The sequence below is a fragment of the Agelaius phoeniceus genome, chromosome 1, assembly GCF_051311805.1.
Source record: "Agelaius phoeniceus isolate bAgePho1 chromosome 1, bAgePho1.hap1, whole genome shotgun sequence".
Classification (NCBI taxonomy): domain Eukaryota; kingdom Metazoa; phylum Chordata; class Aves; order Passeriformes; family Icteridae; genus Agelaius; species Agelaius phoeniceus.
Genome location: NC_135265.1, coordinates 103,918,265 through 103,941,847, shown reverse-complemented (window position 1 = coordinate 103,941,847; position 23,583 = coordinate 103,918,265). Strand labels below are relative to the sequence as shown.

At 36.6% G+C, this 23,583-nt stretch overlaps 1 long non-coding RNA gene across 1 annotated transcript; it reads right to left on the bottom strand.

Annotated features, from left to right (window-relative positions):
• Positions 1-259: 259 nt before the first annotated feature.
• Positions 260-15,210, bottom strand: LOC143695968 (uncharacterized). Its single transcript, XR_013185430.1, has 3 exons — positions 14,980-15,210; positions 12,619-12,780; positions 260-773 (listed from the first exon to the last, which is right to left on the bottom strand). It is a non-coding gene; the product is annotated as an uncharacterized LOC143695968 (long non-coding RNA).
• Between the last annotated feature and the right edge of the window lie 8,373 nt (positions 15,211-23,583).

Here is a 23,583-nt window from a genome sequence, read left to right as displayed (position 1 = left end):
ATGAGTCTGTCAAAGAAGTATGCTGAAATATAGCATTAATATAAGGGACAAAGCAAAATAATAACTATTTCTGATAATTCCTGCATATTTCAGCAAACAAAGCACAACAATAAGACAGCATTTCCAGGGTGGTAAAATAACTAGACAATGTTTTTATTCATTGATCAAATAGATTACCATATAAACAAATAAAAATAAAGATAAAGTAGAAACAAAGCCACACTTCATATGTGATTTTATTTAGTTTCCTTCCAAACCCACAAAAGGTAAATATATCAGGAAAATGATGATATAACTGTCCTTTTATTGAAATTGTGATGCTTAAAAGCCAGCTTTTCTTAGAAGAACATGAATGCAAATACACAAAGAATAAACTTTTTAAAAATGGCAAAGACAAAGGGAGGCTCTAAGAAAAAGTCCACTAAATGTCATGGTTTCCTAAATGGTATTAACTCTCCTTTTTATATATCTTTATATGTGTATACATTTTATTTACCTTTAACTCTCATTTATTTATAAGCATCTGTTGTCTAGTAAAATTTTGATCCCTGACTCTGGCTACTGACAGAGGGTTTATTACAAGAAAAGATCTTTTTAATATTTTCATTTAAGGACTTTTGGGCAAAGTTCTGTTTGTAAGGTCAAGACAGAGGTTTTGTGTTTCCAGGTAATCGAATATCCTGAGTTGGTAGAGACTCACAAGATCCATCAACTTCCAGCAGGTAGAACAATATCTTCTGGTAGTCTCACAAGCCCACAATACCATACCTGGTCTAGAGATTAAAAAAAATGAAAAATTACATTTAAAAGTTAGTTTATTGTATTAATTAAATATTATCATTTTAGTAGTTATTTTGACTAGTGAATTTCCATTTTATCTATGAATGGTTTTATAATTCTTCCCTTAAGAGTGAAATAATTTTCTTTCCTTTAATCCCAAATTATATTCTTCTTTCACATTAGTTGTAGTCTTTTTTCCTGTCCTCTACCGCTACCCAGATGACAATTAGACATCTATTTTCTGAACTTAAAAATCTCTATAGCTCCTTGGTATTTAGTATTAAAGCCCAGGTCTGGCTCAGGCAGAATATTTTCACTATGCTTTTTCTTTTAAGTCTTCAGTTGCGGGGTGTGAGAGACACAACTTTATTTTTCAGTTTTTCTCTGAAGCAGAACATGTCCTTCTTTGATCATGCCTGAGAGAGCGTTCACACGATTCTAGGAACCATCACCTACTCACTGACATGTTTCCTAATCTATATTCTCTCAAATGCTGTAGATACCAGATTTCTCATAAAACAGATATTTCACTTGAACCTTCTTTAACTTCCCAGACCAACCATTAGGCCTAGACATGTAATTTACCTGTAATTCTCCTTTTCAACATTTAGGACCTCAGTGCTATAAGGTGTCATTATTTATCCATTTGTTCCCTAATCAACTCTCTCGACATTGACTCTGTTTTCCTGTATTTGTCAATAAAAAGCACATCACACCTTTGCTTCCTGGAACCTGATTCAGTAAAAATAATATCTCCAGGACCTCTTTTGTGTTTGCTTGTTATCAAGAGGACAGGAGAAGAAGAGATGCAAGCAGATGACAAAAAGAAGAATTTTGTCAAATAATTCATTGACATTTACATGCTGGCAGTTGGTAAAGTTTTTTATTGAAGGAAGACTCTTTGACCCACTCTATTTATACACATTCATAAAGTTCTAGCAGTTAGTACAGTCACCTCTCTGAAAATTGTTAAGAGTCCTTGTAAAATGATGGTATTCTTCATAATATATTTTAATAATTTTTCTCCTCCTCCCAAGCCCTACTTTGACAATTATCCTTTCCTGAGAGGTCTCTGAAGTTCTGCTGACTTGGTTTTCTTTGGTGAAAGAAAGTATGGATGGTTTTTGATCCAAATATTTTTAGGACACCAGAGGTTCCCATGTTAAAAAAAGCCCACTTCCTTCAAAGAATACTCATAATGAAAGATTTTTTTAATAAAAGCAAGTATTTTAATGTCTCAGCACTGCATGACTTACTTTCTAAGTGGATATATTTTAATCTGTTAGAACATTACTCTCTATGAGATCATTTGGCTATTTAAAATTAAACAGTGCTCTGGGTTGAAAATCTGCAGAAACATCCAAACAAGCAGGAAAATTCCTTTTTTGAAGACTGCTACCATGAGGCTTTTGGATCAGGTACACCATAAAAATTCTGATTCTCACCAATTCAATAATACAAAACAAAAATCTAAAAGTAAAATTAACATTAACTAGACCAAAATACCCCAAAAATATTCTTTTTTCCTTTTTGTATAAGATGTTTTAGTGACATTTCCCATTTTTTAAAAAGCGAAAATTTCTGGTGATATTGTGTATTTAGTGTTCAAGTTATTATTTTGGCTCCTGAGTTGCCATACTACTTGTTCAAAAAGAGATAAAACTCTTAAAGGAAAATGCAGTATATAACAAGCCCAGTAATTATCACAGGGGGAAATATGAAAGGAAAACTGCAGCTAATATAGACTTCTGGGAAAAAAAGCACAGTACAATGGTAAATCTACTACAGCTCCTGAATTTGTGTCAGCAAGGCTGTAAGTTGACTTGATGATGTTGAATATAAACTAAGGCATGTCTGGTAGATGTTAATGATGGTGAGGTGCATACTTGAGAGAAATATTCTTTCCAACTTCTCTTTGAATGCATTAGGTTCCTGAGGCAATGCACCAACTATGACCTTGGAAGTTTTCCTGTAATGGAACTACTCAGCATCACAAGTTCTGGGGGAAAAAAAAGGGGAGGGGTGTTTCTCAAGCTCCATAAAGAAATCTATTTTTGATTTATCATGCTCCATTAAAGATTCAATCTGATGAATATAAAATTTCAGAGTTTGACAGTACAGATGGGCCCAATGATGCCTGTCTTCCTTCACCTTGTAACTCAATTTTTACCAAGTGAACATCCTGAAACGAAAAGTTCTATGACATAGATTTGCATATTTAAACTTAAATGTATAGTTCTTCAAAGGATGCCCATGTATGTCATGTGGTACGATATAAATGAAAGAAAAGAGATCATACTTGTCAGTAGAGTTGGGACAAGCTGGGACTAGGAGTTACATGGGTGTTAGAAGTCACTGCTTAGACCTTTAGGACACGAAGTAATCTGGTACATCTAAAACACTTCTGGAAGGAAACATAAAAATTTGCGACATACAAGCGTATATAGTGTGAATAATTGCTGCATAATTAAGAGCTTGAAAACATGCTCCCAGCAATGGCTGAATGTAAAAAAACCCACATTGTTTCAGTAAGAAATTGAGAAAGAACAGCAGAGAAGTTGGGCGAAACATCTGACCCTACAGGAGGCAGGTTCCAATCCTGGCCTTGTGTGTGAGTGCTCAGTAAGTCATGGTCCCAAAAGGTTTTATCCTGTGCCTTTAGTGGATGGAGGACTTGCCTCTAACAAAACCTAGGTGAGTCCCTGAGCCACAGCAGCCCCCAGGCAGACCACTGAGCCCTGTACTGGCTCTGGGGCCACTGGGCTCACAGTGCTCCTGTGACTGGCTCATCACCATGTTCTCAGGGACTTCAGAACATAAATAAATAAAAGAAAGAAACTCTAACTTACAGGAGCCAAAAGGCCCAGTCCTCTGGGAGCTGAGACCTAAAGGATCAGACCCTTAGCAATGAACCTGATTGTCCCGGGTAGGAGTTGTTCTAACATTAACAGGGGAAGGATACAAACTAGCTATTGGAATGAAGTGGCATAGTTAGAGAGGCAGGCTAAAAATCAAACTTTCACAAACAAGCAGAGAGACAGATGTCAGTGAAGTAAGCAAAATCTTATACAACACACATATCCACTAAAATTACTATTACTGTCTCTCTGGGTGCAGGATGATGCAAGCATGTTACACGTAAAGATCACAAGGAGGCACTTTCACAAAAGATGTAGTCTGAAGAATAAATTATTCAAATTAGTTTCTAAACCCAGAAATATTGATTTTTGTTTTGTAAAGAAAACTGCTGTAGATTAAGTCAAGATTTTAAAACCAGTCAATAAGGATTGTCTTAACTTAAAGCCAGAGATCTCATTACCTTCCTTTCACTGGAATTCTGATGTGTTTCAATTCTGCCATGCTTCTACCTCTAGGTAGAAGTAGCAGCACTAAAGCAATTGTTGGAGAATCAGGCCTGAGATATTCAGAATGAGTAATGATTAACTTCAGAATTCAGGAAAAGGAGACTCATTTAATTAAGGCATCTGCGAGTATTTTTTAATAACCTTGCCCTTTAACATGTAGAAGTTTATTTTGAGCAGAGCCTTATAAATTCCTCTCTATTCCTCGGAGTGATTATTGCTATTGTATGCATTTCTGAGGATGCCATTAGATAGAAGTAGGACACCATTTCCCCCAGGGATAAAGGAAATTTTCCTCTTTTACAGAATAAAGCTGTTTACAGAGAGGAAATGGGTGCATCACGTTTCTAGGAACAAGCTGCCATGCCCACTAAGCAATGTTAATCAAGGAGAACAACGCTGCTTCTATGCAGCAAAGATACCTTGACTTCTTCTGTTGTAAGAGCAGGAAGGTGCAGCTTTGTCTCCAGAGCTCAGCAGAGGCTGCTCACCATCAGTGCTGCTGCTGGTGTTTCTCCCACCTGCTGTTGTGCTTGTTATCCTCTGCTCCAGCTGCAGTGACTGACCACCAGGCAGGAGGCCCAATCTGAGGAATGTCTGTCTGAGGCTTACATTATTTGTAAATAAAGACAGCCTATCTGCCTCCAATTCCCTGTGGTTTGTGGGCTTTACTGACTTTGTGGCAGCTCACTGCCTCTTCCTTTATTACAGTTTGTGAGTCACTCTTAGTAGGAATTAGGAAGTGACTATGTCTTTTCACTTTCTTGGGGCAGAAGCTTATGTGACATTTGCATCATCCAGATTTAGCATCAGGCCCTTGGAATAGTCTCTGAAGTCTATTTGGGCTCATTTCACCCCAATCCAAGAATGTAATCATCTGGCCTATTTTATATTTAGATGAGATTAAACTCTGCCCAGAAATGCCTATTTTTCTCTGCTGAGTACAAAAGGTATCTACAAAACAACCTCAGATCTAAACAGCTGTACTATAGAAAGCTACATTTGTTAAATTCCAGATGGTGTCAGGACAGGCACAGTCTTGTGTGGGATTTCCTCATGATGGCTTGTCTGTTTGAGGAAATTTATTTTGAAAGAGAAGGTGTTCCCAGATAGTCTGTGTAATTAACAAAGTAATAACAAGGTTCAGTTTAGGAAAGAGACTTTAGACTTGTGCTTTAATAATGCCTAAGGCTGAGATAGCCAGTTCAGGGAATGGAACAGGTAACACTGCTTAAGGCAACTCTCCATGTTACCATTAGGTGTGTAGGACTGGTGTATTGGGATTCACAACAGCCAGCAGACTCCCCAGGTTAAGGGTCCTAACCTCCAGGTTAGGACCCCTAATAACCCAGAGGAAATTATGGAATAACCCAAATCTGAAGTGTCCTGTAGGAGATTATTGGCCTATTTTGTTGTTTCATCTAAGCCCCTCCCTGAAGAATATAAATTTACACAATTTGTGAAGGAATAAGGCACGAGAGAGTGAGACACGTTAGACAGAACTTTAGCTGACTCTGACAATGCAAAGGGCACCACAGGAACCACTTGCATATATAAATTCTGCCATTATTTGGAAGAGACATGAAGATAGAGGTTACCCTACCAGCCTGCAAGGGAGAGCCAAGAAATCGTGGCTCAAATTCAAGAGGCAAAAGAAAAACAGCTCTTGAGCTTTGAGAGGTGAGGTCTATAAGACAGCTGGAGGTTGTGCTTCTTAACCTCACAAAGGATTGCTCAACCTGAAGGTGCTGAGGTGCAGGACTGAAGTGTTCCCTCAACCTCAGGAAGCAGTTTTTTGAGATTAAATTTACATAGGAGGTTTCAATGAAGGCCAGAGATAACGCCCACATTAAATATGGAGGAGTTTGTGCATGTATATAAAGGTCATGCATGATTCAAAGACAGACTGGGGAGCATAGGATCTCATCTGGGCTCTCTACAAAGCATGTGTGCGTATATGACTGGGGATGTGGTAATCCATGAAGGAAGGATGATGCCCAGGCACGCACTAATGTCACTTATTAACCGCTCTTAAAAAGCAATTATAGCTTGTACAAAGGGCTTGCAACATTGTGCTGTATTTGTGCCCTTCAAGAGGGAGAGATTTGAGATGATTTTGCTGGTTCCTCATTTCTTGAAGAATTGCTATTGACAGAGGAGATGCCTCCCTCACCCTTCTACTTCTTGCTCTGCCAGCTGAGACTCAGCCTGATGTTAAGCCCAGACAACTTCTACATCAGATACCTTTTCCTCAGCAGTAGTAGTAAAGAAAAATTGATGTGAATTTGTTGCCAAAACAGAAAATTTGGCTTGTTGATGCTAGGTTTTATTGTAGCAACAACAACTTGCCTGAAAGAAATTACATTTTCTTCCATGTGGCAGGAAGAGCTAGAAATAACTCATGTTTCACACAATGTGATAAAAAACAATTTTAAAATAAAAAAAAAAACCAAAGGACCCAGAGGCATGTTACAGTGAAGTCTAGCAACTACAGAGAAAACAGGCTTTTTTAAATAACTCAGTCTCTGAAGTGTTTGCTGTCAAAAATATAAATGGAGTAGTAGAGATGACTAAAAAGACAAATGAAAATTTTTAAGAAAGCTTTTAGCAGTTATGATGGCTAACTACAGCATTCCTTAAAAAGAAAGAGGAAAAGATTAGGTGACTGTGTCAGAGAATTAAGGTATATATGCCACCTATTATCAAACTATCACTTCTCCCAGTGGAGTAAGTTCACTTCAATGACTTCAAGGTAGTGGTAATTTTCAAAACACCAATTCCACTCTGAAAAGTTACTCCTGTGAAGCAATGAATTAGAAACAGAAAATCATACCAATAAATGCTTCAGATAACTGTAGAGAAAAACAATCCCTTCAGGTTCCCCGGGATCAGCAGATCCCTGCTATGTGGTGAAACTTACTTCTGCAAGGACCTTGAACCCAAATGTTGACATCAACTTTTAAATGTACATCAGAAATGTAATTCCTGCATTCCCTCTGGCAGTCAGAATGACTTTAAAAAAAAAAAAAAGCCGATGGTTGCTATTTTATTGTCCTAACAAACCTCTTATTGAAGCACAGCATGACATCAGCCTGGGGAACAGAAATGTGAAATGTTAAAAATGTAATTTTTCTGAGGTGCCATTTCCTTGTTCATTCTAAGCAGTGGTTGGTGGAAGGTATTGTCTGTATGTTGCTATTTTTGGAAACAGGCATCAAGGTGCCACAGGGGATGGCAGGCTGGGTAGGCACAAACAACTTGTTACAAAGGGCAAACTGCTGACTGTGAATGGAAAGCCTCAAATCTTTGCTGCTCAACACTCAGGTCCTCAAAAACATACATGAAACACATTTAGTGGCCTTGGTGCCCATCCAGCCAATCACTTGCAGATGGCAGGCCACAAGCCCACTTGAAATAATCATTTCAGTTAGAGAGGATGATAAAGTTGTTAATGAAAATATGGACACAAGGTGTGTTTTGGAAACTGGGAGGAGCAGAGGAGTGGTGGAAGTGTTCAGGTGCCGTGGTAGGAGCAACTTGACCAAAGGAAGAAATCTCCCTGAGAATAATTGTGCTATTTGAGTACCAGTTGTTCTCTCCAAAGGCATTTATAAGACACAGAAAAACTTGTTCTTGTTCCTCTTCTGATGCTTGAAGTATCTCGTCTTGCATTCTGAAATATAAATTAGTCTGCAACTAAATGTGTAGAAAACTTTTACTGAGCTATAAGATCTTTAGAACTGAATAAAAGAAATATTGTCATATGTGCATATTAAGCTACCATAAAAATAACATAAGCTTTATTGTCTTAAAAAAATTATTGCCCTAGCAAAGTTTTTAGTGTCAAGCAGCAGGGGTTATTTTAATACAGTGTTTTTAGTTACTAAACATTAAAAAGCCTGATCTTGAGGAAATTGCAGTGCATAAAATCATTCCTTTTGCAGTACAATTCTTAACTCAGCCTCAGTTAAGAAATTTCTCCCTTAAAATTACTGTAATTAGCATCATGTTGTTCTGCTTGCTGCCTATGTGGCTGGTGTTTCCCTACAAGAGGCACTCAGGTGCAATGTGATGATCTCTTGTCTTTAGTTGCTGGGTTTCCAACTTGCCTTTGGAGCCAGCTTCCATATGTTTCCAGAAGGAAATGTTTCTAGAACAGGACCATTAGTTGCAAAATGGAATTACAGTGATGGATACTTCAGTGAGGATGACCAGGTGTTGATATGCACAGAAACATACATGTCTTGTTATAGGACTCTTCCATCTTTGATGCAAAGATAAGAATTTTTTTTTACCTGCTCAAAGAGTTTTGCTCAGACTTCACTGTACTTATTTTTTCTTTATATTTTAGCCCACAAAATGTGTCTTGTGAGCTTTTACTCAAAGTAATGTTTATACAAAAATATGTTGTACATTTGCAGCTTCTAAAACTTGGAGCTTGTTTTTAATGACAAATTTACTCATTCAGGTGGAATTCCAGCAAGTCAAACTGACTTTATTTTTTCTGTCATCTCATTGATATATATTAGTCTTGTGGTGAATTTTAACTCTGAACCTTAAGTGACACAACCTACAGCCCACCTCTTTGATGGCTTGAAATAGGCACAGTGATAAACCAATAGCTTATAGAATGACAATCTAAGAGAGACTTCTCTCACCTAATTTCAACCCTTTAAAGGTTAGTCAAAGCTTGCTGTTCAATCTAGCTTTAATAGCAGTGAAAGCCTCCAGAGGACAAGGAATTGAAGCAGCAGGGATAAGAAAAAAAGATGTTCAATGCTTATTGACAAAATCTAGATGCCTAATATTGTCTTGAACAATCTAGATGTCTAACTTTTAGATAGCTGAAATTCAGTTAAGGCACTTACTCTCTTATTGACATAAAATTAGGGATAGCATCTAGCTTACATTCCCAGAGCTGTATTGATTCACAAATGCACACAAGACTCGAGAAAGAAATGCTATACTTAATTCAGGCACTAATGAAGTTACAAGTATGAATAAACATGTTGTCTGCTCAGTTGAATAAACTACTTCTAATTTTACATAATTATTTTTCAGAATACTTTCACACTGCTTTTACAGCAGAACTTTTCCCAATTAAGTGACATTTGCTGTTACTTGTGCTGGTCTAAGTGAGCTGCATAATGTGCATATTAATGACAACTCTGGAACGTTCTCTTTGAAGAAGAAAAGAACCAAAGAAGAAAATTACAAAGAAACATTAAACATCACAGACAGCACTGATAGGAGACATAATCTAGACAATAGGGACTACATAAAGCTTGATAATATGACAATAGATCATTTTTAACAAATAAGTATCACTGAATTTATTAATACTTTTTTTTTACTCAAATGATTGGAAAGTACTTTATATTCCTATACAGTTCCCTGTTCAATACTATAAAAATAGTGATATTTTTGAACCACAAAACTCAAGATTTAAATTTGGGAGATCTTCTTCACACTACGCTGCTAGCTCTCCATGATTTTTTGTACTTTTTCTGTCTTAGTCTTCATGGCTTCACTTCTTCTCTAGATAACCATCTGTCCTTAAAAATGTCTTGCTTTTCATTTCATGCTCACCAACCATTTGAGCTGTTCTGTTGTAAATAAATTTATCCTTATATATTTTCTCTCTCTGTTGTCCCTTTGTCCAGCATATATACTGAGCTAAGCTTTTATAGTTATTTAAATGGAAATCAGCAGGATTATTTCTGACTTTTTCTTGTGGCTACATAAACCTTGTTGAATCAAATACAATAGGTAAGATCCTGTAAATACATGAAAGATAACTATCAACTGTGGAAATAATTTCCCAGCTCTGTAAGCAACTAGAATTCATGTATCTAAATTAGGATGAGAGGAAAGCTGCTGTAGAAGTGCTTATTCCTCTTTTATACCTTAATAGGTGTTTAGCTGACTTTCTCTTATGTAGGTGCCTACATTAAACACTTGATGTAAGGTATTGTGATACCCACTTCTCCTTCTATTTCTCTTCACCTCCGTTGTTGCTCCACTGAGTCTTTTTTAAAAGAATGACAGAGATGATGGACCTCACAATTCATCATGTTTTATTTTCTCTTTTCTAGCTCAGACTTATATCCCTGCATTTCACTTGGTAGGAAAAACCAATAGGACATTTTCTGAAGGCCTAACTAATGCCTCCAACAGGTAATGTATGATAATGCATAATAATGAATAATACTGGTTGCATAATATCAAATCAGGTATTAGACATGTCTACATTCATAGACCACACTCTCTTTTATTAGATATTGTTGTAGTTTCTTGTGGTTTATATTTTAATATTACAAATATCATTATCTGGTACTTAGTTGCCAATTATTTTAGCTAAATAAATATTTGAAGGGAGTACTAATCACAGCACACTCATCTGTTCTAATTCTTTCATTCTTTTCCCAGTCCACCAATACATTAATTTCATGGATTTATAAAAATTCTCATTCTCAAATGAGAATTGCCTTTTTTTCTGCTTCCTGACTAATAGCCTTGTTTCATTTGAGTTCCTTTGGGGCAATTGTTTCGCTTTGAAATTTGGTACTACTGTGGAACTAAAGATTCAGTAACAATGTTGCTGGGCTGAATGGGATGCTTTGGGAGCAGGTATAATTAGGTTATAAAAGCACTGCAGCGTCCTGCTCACTCCTTTGCCCTCTTTTGAAAAGTCTTGCAGGTGGTGCTGCATGGTTTGACAGGTCTGCTCCTGTAGCACTGTTCCTCTCAGAGCAGCTCTCAAAGGATCCCTCTGCCCTCCAGAAGTTCTCATTTTTGCTGGTTTTTCCCCTCTACTCCCAAGGAATCAATTATGCTTTGCTGTGTTGCTGAGAGATTTGAAGGGATCAAATGGAAAGTCAGATATTAAATACAAGAGAAGCGCATTAGCACCCAATGGAAACAGATGAGCAGGACATTGTACAAACCCAAGAGCAGAAGAAAAGTATTTCATTATGCCATCTGCTAATTTCTTACATAAAGCCCTTACTGCAGTGATTGCTGAAATAGTCATTAAGCCTTGAATCCCTTTTCAAACAATTATCATAGAATCTTTTAGGCAAGTACTGTTAATTGCCTACCATTGTTATTATACATAGTAATGAGAGTACAACAGTTATTTTCTGCATAGTTAATTATGGGTGTGAAGAAGAAACACATATATATGTTTATATAATCACTATTGTTATTCAAATATCTGATAAGTAAGAATGACATCTCAATGGTGGTAATTTCTGTCGGGGCTGTCTCTCCCATTTATCAACTCTTCTTTTTTCATACATATTCATTATACATTTCAGGGAATATTATACAACTGTTTTGATAGTAGAAAATGGCTAAAAAAATTATTTTTTACTTCTTTCCCCCAGAAGCCAGAAAGCAATCAAGTCATTTATAAGATGATGGAAAGTTTTAAGAAAAAAAATCGGCACACTACACATCAGCAACCAGGAAAATAAAGATTAATCACTTAACAAGTTGCTTAGACAAGGATCAACCTAAAAACTCACTTGAGTGAATATAAACAAATGTCTGTCAGCATAAAGGAGCTGTACTGTAATTTTGGACAAGCAGATACATTAGTTTCTTAGTGCACTGCAAAGAATGTATTATCCAGTTGCAGCCCTCCAAAGACTGAATTGCAAGCTGAGGCATTAATTACAGTCATTGTAGACAAATGACAGTATACTTCTCCTGTGGTAAGATGACAAAGTGGAAACAAATGATGAATCTGGCATACCAATTAAAATGCTAGAGTTTATTGAAGTTTTTAAGCCTGAGGCTTTCTGGACATACTTAAATTACCCATATCTGACACACTGACTTCACTTTTGAGAACTAAGTTATCATCTTCACTCAGTGACAAACAGAACTCAGATGGAAAGTGTCACTGAAGGTCTGTGCACAGACAGAGAATTGAAAGTAGACAAAATGTTTTGGCAGGCTATCAAACTGAGATCTAAAGGCCAAATAAGCACACTGACTAAACCTCTTTCTTTGCAAAGGTAAGAATATACTGCAATTAACTGGGAGGATTCTTTCTATGGTTCTCCTGACAAGACTCTAAATGAGCTGTAAGAGTTATCCTCATACATGCAAAATCAACCTGGTTACTTGGTCTGGGCAAGAAAGACAAATACTGAGGAGAAGGTAACCATTTTAGCTGGCAATTCACCATATGAGTAACACTTCAGCAGATGCACTATATACTATAGTTAAAGAAAGTAATGCTGTATGCACAAACATGGATTTGGGCTGAAAGATAGCAGAGTTACTTGGTGGAGAAAAAAAAAGAAAAAGAAACTAACACATTTCTAAAAGATTCCACAGCAAAAGTGAGTCTCTGAACATCTTGAATAAAATATCTCATTCCTGCTGAGGAGCAATGCATAATTCTGGAGGGCAACAGAAATAAAACTAACCAAAGCCTTCAATTATTCATGAGAAACCTTCTGACCTTGATTCAGGTCTCTTTCCAATCTACTAGAATTCTTCTTTCTTTCAGCTTTATGCCAGCTCCCCTCTTTTGAACTGCAGTCTGCTTCATCTGGACTTGCTGTAGCCATGTGGCAATTCTTGACTCTTCTCCAAGCTCCATACATCACTGTTCAATCAATCTCTGTCAATGAAAATTTCAGATGCTGGAATATCCTCATTTATTGGTAAGGACAGACTTCAAAAACTTGCTGTCCCAAAGTATGCATTTAGTATTTATTTGCAGAACTAGGCTAATATTAGTCCTGAATTGTGGGTGGAGGAACCATCCACAATTTTGGACATGGAATGTTTCACACCCCACAACTGTTCACCACAACCAGTTTTGTAGCTTATAGGCATATTTTTAGGTGGATCTAGCTGACCCTTTCTTGGCTACCTTCCACTGAAGCAATTCTTCCACCAGCACAATTCTTTGGGATACACTGAGTGCTGAAATAGTGTACATTGTTGCATTATGTAAGCATTTGGTGTTGAACTCTTCTCAAGTGTTTGCATCTATACTAAGGCATGTTTAGAACATATAGTTTTGGTGAAACATTGCATAACTGTACAATGTGCATGCTTAAAAGGGTTATTCTGTAAATATGGGAAAGGTTTTTCCATGTTTCACAGTCTGAAAAAATCCCACTCTTTTTTGTGTGCCTACCTGAAGACATATGGGAATTCTATAAATAGGTTGGACATGGAGACAATTCAGCTAGGACCTGCCGAAGTGAACAGGATTATTTCCCTTGTTCTTTTCCTTAAAACAGATTTTTAATCAAACCTTTATTTCATCCACAGCAGTAGCCTCAGTCTAGTTCCCTTGGTATTCACTGGACATCATCATTAATTCAGCTAGGGATATAAACTAGTTCGGCTTTACAAACGTTACTTAAACATATTCATGTCTTTTATCTTGTGTCCTACTTTATGTAATTATTTATTCAACTAAATAGCTCATTTTCTTCTCAGTCTCCCTTGTGATTTTCTTTACTTTCCCCAGACCCTGTATTGCCTCCTGGAGCAACAGCCCTACCTGAGGGCATGGGAAAAAATAAAATGTATGTTAGGATTGTTCCTCACACTAATATAGGAATTCAGAGACACGTGCTGCAGAAAGAATGAAAAACAGATTACATGAGCATTGATAACAGCATATGCTATATTTTTTGAGGTTTACAAAAGAGAGTAGCTGACACATGGATTTTTTTTTTAATTGAATTTATAAAATTTACATTTACTCTTCCCTGGGAAAAAAAAGTCTCTAAGAAAACTACATTCATAAACCATTCACAAAGAAAAATGTCCAATTTGGAGCTTCTTCTTTAAAAATGAGATTTTTTTTTCTTTTTTTGATTATTGTTGGGTATTCTAAGAAGAAGTATAATCTCTCCTACACAACTACATCAGTTTTGCAGCTGGGTTAGCTGGGTTTTGACTCAATCCACCAGGCACAGACTAATTTAACATCCTTCTTTCCCACTGACTAATGAATATCACTGCACATTTCTGCAACTACCATTTACTCAGCAAGAGAAATGTCTTTCCTTTGAACAGCCTTACAGGATAAAAAAAATAGCATCTTCTCTTCTGTAATCTGGGTCAAAGTATCTGTGAGACTCACAACTGCCTCCACACTGCTTTGTGATGGGCCAAGAGGGATTGTCTCTCACTATTCACTGGAGAAGCCCATGTTCTGTAAACCCTGGAAAGTACTGCTTGCAGGCTCTGTTGTGGCCCCCCTTCTTGGCTCATGGCCACAGGAAGGCTGGCAGCATGAATACAGCAAGAAGGGAAAGGTTTTTTAAATAGGAAAACATATATACAGGTGCTAATCACATAACTAGGTGAAGTATGGATTGAAAACCAACTGCAGGTGCTTGAATTCAGCTAAGGCTTACTTATCTTCTTTCTCTCTTTTTTTTTTTTTTTTTTTGGGGAGGGGGATTGTTTTTGTTGTTTTAAAGGAAGCTGTGCCATAATTTGGTAACAGAAAGAAAAATTACTAAGTATGATGAACGTGACAACAGCAACAACAATGCATTTTTTTAAATTTATTCATTTATTTTAGTTTGGGCATTGCACAGTAAGGAAAGAAAAAGAAATTAGGTGTAGAATTACATTTTTCAGTTAAGAGAGGAACTGTTTTGTCATTACAGTAAAATGTAACAAATGCATTTTTGAAAGGCCATTGTTAAATTAGCTAAACATTTTTCAGAAGAATAATGATTTTTAAGTTATATAGTAATGGAATTCAAATGCATTTGGCCTTGGTTTTTCAGCAACATCCGTGTCAGGTTTTGGTACAAGAAATATACAGAAGGCTTTAACTTCTTACCTGTAAGAGAAAGTGTGCATTTTCCCCTCATTTGGTAGGGGTGAGTTTTCACACAGCTCCTGTGCTGTGTATCCATGCCAGGGACAGGAGAGGCACAGAACCAGTGTCACATGAATCAGCTTCCTGTAGTTCAGCCAGGCTCCTTTGGCAGATATGTTACTTCTCCTCCACTCATCCTGAAATATTTAGAGCTGTAAAAAGAAACTTCTAAAGTAATTCCTCCATCTTTTAGCACAAGGTGCTTTACTTGACTTAAGCAGACTTTTGGGGCACAAGAAGTTATCTAAATATAGCTGGTACTAAAGCAAGAAATTTGCCATATTCTGTGAAGTAAAGGATAAAATTCTGTATTCATTAAAAGCAATGGAAAGATGCATGTTGATTTCAAAAGTGTTTGGATTGCACATATTGGTAAAAAGCAAAGATCCTGTAGGATCTGTTGCTACATCTTAAAAACGTACGCTACCTATTATTCATTCTGTCATGCAAAGTGAAATGCAAAGTGTGCTCAGGTCTTTTCATCAGTATATCAGTCACCAAATGTGTAGGAGTAATGTTAAAAATCAGTTCCTAACAGACATGAAATCACTGTAATAGGATAACAAGATAAACTGATGCTTTTCATGACTGTTCCTCCTCATCACTTAATGGTTGCAAGAATATATGAATGTAACAAAGTCAAGAGGTTTTGGCAAGAAAAACTGAAGAATAATGGACAAAACATTGCTGACTTATCACAAACTGCTATGCAGGGCTTCTTTTCATTTTCTACAGATTTGCATAATAGGGAAAATAAACATGATGAAATGTTTGAAATCAGAATGTTTCCCAAGCCTCATGACTTATTGTTCTGTCTAACAATAACGCAGCAACATTTGGTAGACAATGTTACATAGAGACATTTAACAAAGAAAATATACTTTTAGGCAAGTTTCTATCCCTCAGGATTTGTAGAGATGCAAAAACATATTAAATGTATGTCTTGAGCTTAAATGCCATCCACAAAAGACCACACCATTTTTCAAGTTAATTCTTTATTCCATAATTCCCTTTTTCTTCAATTCATGCTGTAAAACACAGCAACACTGTTTCTAATATTTTGTTTCTGAACAGCTGTGTAAAATTCAAGTGCAGAACTGAGAATGCATCCAGGGGCTAGAAATGGAGTTGTACTTCTTTTATAGATATTGTAGACTTTGAAAAGCTTAACTCCTTTTCATTTTTTAGCCAGTCACATTTTTTATAAGACACCATCCCCTCTTTTCCTTCAGAGCTGTAATATGTTAATATTACATAGACATTACACCCATAAGGTTTTGAGATCTTGAGAAAACTCTTAAAAATAATACCTGCAAAAGGGATGCTAGAAGTAATTTTACCTCAGCATTCTTGGAGAACTCACTGAGCTACAAATTGCAGAATGTAACTGCTCTCAGTTTATAATATGTCCTGAAATTCTCCCAATCTTTGGATTTTCAGGTAAAAGAAAACAGAACAAAACAAAAAAAAAAAAAAAAAAAAAAAAAAACCCTGGAGAAATACTGTTTTTAATCATTGCCTCCTGCATATATAATCAACAGTGTATGCTGAGATGCTGGTGTGCTCTTTCACATGCAGCCCTAGAGGTAAAGCAGAGGAAAGTGCTATTCCAGTGCTATTCCAGTGCTATTCCAGTGCTATTCCAGTGCTATTCCCAGTGCAGAAATCTTTCTGGCCCCTTACATGGGTCCACAGTAGAGATAAGCACATTCCTTGTGTGAAGAGGAGTGGAGATTCAGGCTCCTCTGTGTCTCTTAGAGAGAAGCTCAGAACAGAAGGGCTTCTCCTCTGGTTCCAGCTATCAGCAAAGTGCTTTTCTTCCAGACCATGCCTTGCTTCCCAGGCCTTCTTGCTTAAGGGACACAGCCTATTCCCAGGTGCCAGCTTCAATGTCCCTAGGTGGGCAGGACACTGCCAGGAGAGCTATTGCCTATGTAAAGAGATAGTTCAGGATAAATTATTTCATTCACACTATTGCATATATGCAAATATAGGCCAGGACAGAAAATTTGGGTGTGATTCACATACCAAGAAAGGATTATGTGGAACCTACTTGCTCTAGAACCAACCTCATGGCTTGGGACAATTCAACACAGCACACAACTCTGTCTGCCCTTGTATCAAGGAAAATAAGTTTAAAGAAAGTCTCACCAAGTCATCCAGTTCCTCATCCAAGTACAAACCAGGATCAGCCATACCTGTGAATATAAGGGTCTGCAGAGGGGTGCTGCCAAAAGGATGGAGCCAGGCTCTTCTCAGTACTGTGCAATAGGATGAGAGGCAATGGGCATGAACTGGAACACTGGAAGTTCCACATCAACATCAGGAAGAGCTTCTTTACTTCAAAACTGACTGAGCACTGGTACAGGTTTGCCAGAGAGCATCTGGAATTTCCTTCTCTACGGATACTGAGGAACAGTCTGGACACAACCCTGAGTAATGTGCTTTAGGGGATCCTGCTTAAACAGATCAGTTGGACTGGATGACCTCCAGTGGTCCCTTCCAGCCCTGACCTTTCTGCATTTCTGTGATTCTACGTGCTCACTTTTGCTCTAGGCACACTCTAGACATGTGCAGTAGGGATTCTCCAATATTTTTTCTTCCCTTTACTTATGGTTGACTCAAGCACTTCCATTCACAATGTCTGGCTTGTAATACAGACAGAAGGCTGCCCAGCAGCAACCCTTGCAGTCTGCTTTAGTGTGCACTCCTCACCACTTCATGCTTTATTCAAACATCCAGTGAAGAAGATGAAAGAAAACACAGGCCACAATGATTCACACAGATTATAAAATGTCTGCTCTACAATCAGTGGAACATAATTTGTCTGCCTCATCAACGACATCACTCCCATTAATGTAGGAAAAAAAAATACATGAAAAATGAGTTTCAACCTTGGGAACATCTACTTCTATTTAAAATGGAGCAGCCACTGGAAATCAAAGAGGTGTAGCTGCCTGCAATGTAAAGGCTTATCTGAAGACATGGATGTGTGCTGCATTCCTGAGCATTACCTGAATTTCCCCTGCACAGTGAGACCTGCTGGAGAAGCCTGTGGGGAAGAAAAAGAGTGACATAAATGGCATGATATGTCATTTTTGTGACATAAAGCACGGGCCACTCTAAATTAAAGAGAAAGAAACTTTTCTGTAATGGAAAATGAATGGTGTTATATTTTATGTTCAAAATAGCATGGAAGTTTATGAACTCATAATCAATATTACACAAAGAGGTATGTGCTTTATGAGGTGCTCTTTTACACTGTGTTCCCTCACACTGAGTGCCAAGAGGCAAGCAGAAATGTGGCAGGTAGGGCCATGCATTTGTTTTATGTTTTACCTGGGGGTGAGGGAAATGAAAACTCTTTAAATTTTTGAAATATTTACATCTTAAGAAAATCACCCTGAAGGAGGTTTCTTTTATGTACAATAGAAAAATAACCCCTTTACATAGAACTCTGCCTCAACCTATGAAAAACACTGAACAACATTTTGCTGTCAGAATTGTAGATCTTTAAAAAAAGTTTCTTACTCCGTTAGAGGTGGAATTTTTTGTTAAAAAGCTTGGGAAGCACAAAAGCTACCTTAGACCCAGGTATAAGAAATTAAATATATTGGATGGAAACAAAATGGAGGAGGGAACCTATGCAATAAACATCAGTGATGGGTGCTAATACATTCTTTTAAAGCCACACACAGTTTATTACATTGGGGAAGATTGATGTATTCCAGACAGGACAATCAAGAAGGCATTCACAGACAGCTGACAGCACTAAGTTTTGTTCATTTCTTTGGAATAAGAGAATAATTATCTAATCACTTATTTATTGTTTTCCTTCTGTATGAAAATAAGACACAAACAGATTTAATGTGTCTGAATTTCTATAGTACCTCTTCGCTGATTTTTCAGCAGAGATAAAATATGGACCTTATTCCATTATTGTACTTTAGTATCAGATTAAATAATAATGCAAATGTTTCTGCTATTCGTTTATCAGTATTCAAATCAGCTAAGTTAATGGATGAGTAATGGAGTTTTTATCATATCAGTCTACATTTGCAGATATGTGACTTGCTCAGAGGACAAAAAAAGCTGTTTGTAAATCTTTCTACAGAATTTTCATAGGGAATAATATTTCCATAGTTACACCGAAAGATTAAGGGTATTTTTATTTTTGCTCAGCCTCCTTGTGGGGCTGTCCAGCTGGCATTGTTACAGCAGAGATAATTTGGTAGAAGTATCTGGAGTTTGTCATGTTTGCTGCAGGCTGACTATTGTATTATCTTTCAATTAAATTGCTGCTACATTTTAGGTGTATGACAGTTTAGCACTTGATTTATTACTTCAAAAGAGCCATTTCTCTTTACTATCAAATGTAAATAATTTAATAAAATATCCTCAAATGTCACTTTTAGGATGTAAATAATTTAAATAAATATTTAATTGTAACATTTTGAAAAATGAAACCAATTTTTTTTTGCTACTTTTCTGAAGTAGCAAGAGATTTTTTCCTTTGGTTCCAATAGGTTTTGAATCAAGATCTCCACATAACTTCTGAATTCAGCAGTCTTTGTAATTTTACTGTTGACTCAGGAAAAAAGCTCCATCTTTCCCAACATGGTATAATTTTAAATTCAAAACAATTCTTGACCAAAATTTCTCACTTTCTCATATACAAAAGTGATTTTATAAATACATTAATAGCAAAAAGGAGTAGCAAGGAAAACATCCACTTTTTATTGGATGGGGGGTGGAGAATACAGCCACCAAAGTCAAGGAGAAGGCTGAGGTAGTTAATGCCTTTTTTGCATCATTCTTTATCAGTAACACTGGTTATTCTCAGGGCAGCTGGCCTCCTGAGCTGGTAGACAGGCATGGGGAGCAGAATGGACCCCCTGAAATCCAGGAGGAGGTAGTTAGTGACCTACTGTGCCATTTAGATGCTCTCAAGTCTATGGAAGCAGGTGGGATTCATCCTAGGGTGATGAGGGAGCCAGTGGAAGAGTTTTTCAAGCTGCTTTCTGTCATTTGTCATCAATCTGGCTAAATGGGGAGGTTCCAGATGGCTGAAAATTGGCCAGTGTGGCGTTCATCCATGAGAAGGGCTGGGTGGAGGATTTGGGGAACTTCAGGCCTGAAAGCCTGACCTTGGTGCCCAATAAGGTTATGGAACAGATTTTCATCTTGAAAGTCTCTTCCAACCTTGAAGATTTTATGATTCCATTCTACAGAAAGTTTGGAATTTCTATATATGTACTTTTATAGAGAATTTTCATTTTATATTTTTTATCTTACTCAAATCAAGTTGCAAGGATCCTAAGACATGAATAATATTTGTAAAGAATATTTAAAAATGTTTCCTTTATCCGTTCCAAGATTATGTAAGGTGCTCTTCCTCTTCCCCCATAAGACAAGATATTGAGCATAGCTCCTAGACAATGCTGGTTATTCCCTCTACTCTATTAGAAATGGGTCAATAGTTTCTGGCAGATATTTAACTTGTATTTTAACTTGTATATATTTATCAAAAGCTTTTTGAAAATAAACATAGTCCCTTCCTAATGTGAGGCAGTAATTTTATAGCTCACATAAGCTGTCTTCTCTCAGACTGCTCTGTGTCATCTGCAGTGAAAAAAAGTGGTTCAGCTTGAGAATGAGTATTTTAGATAATAGCAGTATTTTACTTTAAGGAATACTTTCTATCACCAGACCTTTTTATCTTCATGCTCTGCTGGTTTCCTCAACCTTTGTGACCCAAGAGCATTCCAGGGGGTGTCCAAAATGGACTGGCAGATATTTTCACCTTACGGTGAATACCACTGAAGTGTGAGTGCATCATTCCTGTTAATATGAGTATCAGGCTGCAATTCTCCATAAAGAAGGAAGTGAATTATCAGGGTTTTTTCTAAATATTTAAGTTTGCTTATCATTAGATGTGTCTTGCTGGCAAGGTTGACATCCCCCTTGGTGGCAAAGGGGCCTTGCAAATTTGACATGGTATGCCATAGAGACCAGCAGGGGAGCCCCTCATGGAGATTTCCTATGCTTAGTAAGGGGACTGAAGGGTCCCTACATCTCTAGTTCTAGAGTGAACTTAAAAAATTCAGTGTCACAGACCATGGGATCCCCACCCTGGTGAAGATTTTCAAGGACTAGGAGGCATGATGTCTTTTTCTGGTGAATCAGCTCTCTCATTTCCTAGAAATACTGTTTTTTCTTGTGATAAAATTTTGGTTTTTAATGACTGATCCAAAAACTTGATGAACAACCTGAGTAAATCTCCATGATTGGTACCTTGTACTTGGTTTAATCTTGTAAAACCCTGGGTGAATTTCTGGGTGAATTACAAGCAGTTAGCAAACTCCTAATTTTCTTTGGTGCTAATTATCAATTTTTTGCTAAAGCTTTTAGCACATATTTCTAGCCTTTGTAGCTTTTGTTCTGCTTCACATTCCAAGGAGGGAACATGTGATTTTATTGTTGACAGTAATTTTAATGAAGTGCTATTTCTGCTGGGATAAATAATGCTGGAGAAATCCGCACTTAAGAAAACCCAAACAAACAACAAAAACCTAGAAACACAATGCAAACTGCTCTATAGCCTTGCACATTTATCTTAACTTCAAACAATGAAAGCAAAAGAGCAGGGTTATGTCATTTTACTACACATTCCTCTGTATTATCTATTATGTCTCACATCTTTCATTTTTTTTTAATTATCCCATTGAACTTTCAGGGCTTTTCAATTTACAAATATATGCTGTAGCAACACTTAATGTGGAAGGTAAAATAATAATTTTTATGTAAGCCTTTTTTTCTCCCCTGAAAAGAAAGAAACAAGTACACAAAGACTACATCAGGACTACTGTCATAAATGAGGACAGGTTTCAGCGTAGCAAAACTGATTTCATTCCCTTTCCTAGAGTTTTGTGCTGATGTAGAAGGTGCAGAAAACATGAAGTTGAGTTATCTAAAGACTAATATTTAAGAAGTTTTGTTAACTTAATGAAGAAAAATTAGCTCTTAAATTAAAAATTAGTTTTAGTAATGTAGAAGTGTTACTAACTGCATAGGTAAGTATGGCACAAGGATGATTGTCCTTGACAAGAAAGCTGACTGATTTTACTGTTAAGATGCAAAGTTTGCTTATGTTAAGCCTAAACAATGAGCTTGCTTTAGCATGTACAACTTACATTTTATTGTCTAATACAAATATATGTATTAAAATGTATTTATTTTAACTAATCTCGTACTCTACTGATCTAAAGGTGCCTGTAAATAGTACTTTTCTTTATATGCAGATTTAGCTAAAGTGGACAAATAAAACATGGAACCCTGGTTTATTGTGTAGCTCATAACTGTAATATATAGTTTTGCTAATGGGTGTATTAATTACATGTCTTGAAAATATAAGGGGTATTATAGAGAAATATTTAGAAGGCATTCTTTCACTCAAATATCTACCTTTCAAGTTGCTTTTATCATGTCAAGATTTTAAACATGAAAGGACCAATAAATAAGCTCTGTTATCTCCAGCTCTGATTTCTAGCAACGAAAACAGTGCAATTTCCACTAGGAAAAAGCATATTCTGCTCTGCTAACAAAATCAATTTTGGTAAGTTTTATGAAACTGTTTAAAATGAATAAACTATGAACCCTGTAAAAGGAATTCAAAACTAGAGATATCCATGCTTAAGAGCAGAAGAGAATATTTATAGACAGAACTAATATCTTCTGTTAGATAAATTAGTATAGCTGGAAATTTTAATAAACTTACAGGCACATGTATGTTTCAAACTGATGATGATTTCATGTATCCGAAGGCTTGCCCAACATTCCCAACCATACCTACTTATAAACCTTGTCTTATTTAAAAACTGACCTCATTTGCCTAAGCAGTTACAGCACCTTAAAACTTTATGGAGTTAAGAACGGAAAGCTTTAATTTACCAGTGTTTTTCTATTCACATACATGGTACAGATACTGCACCAGATAGGAAATTTGGATTTGTTCTGGAATGTCTGTTCATGAAAACCAATAAATATGTATTAGAAATTATAGATGAACCAGACCAACACATGAAGCAATTTTGTATGGATGTTAGTCACCAGGTTATATTGTCATCAAAGAGAAAAATTAGAAGAAAATTAAGCAGAACATAATATTATAAAAGATAACTTTTTCCCCAAAAATTTTGACTTTCACTGGAGATGCATAGGACTTACTTACCTAAAAGCCATTTGCTCTTTTCAGAATATCTGCTAAACACAGTTCTTTGCTTTTTAGGCAGCACGTTCCACATGACACATGATTACTATATATACAGGTAAAAGAGTTAACAAACTCGCATTTTCTCATAAAATAATATGAGCAAGAAATTATGAAACACACAGCATTACATATTTTTTCCTTATTACATAATTGTCATCAAAATATTTTTATCATCATTATCAGATTCTCTTCCAAAATGTGGTGTGACATTCTTTTCATCTCACTCTGCATGCCCCAAAAAGTTAGGAGAGTTGAGTATTGCATGACTGACTTAAAAACATGAAACTTTAGTA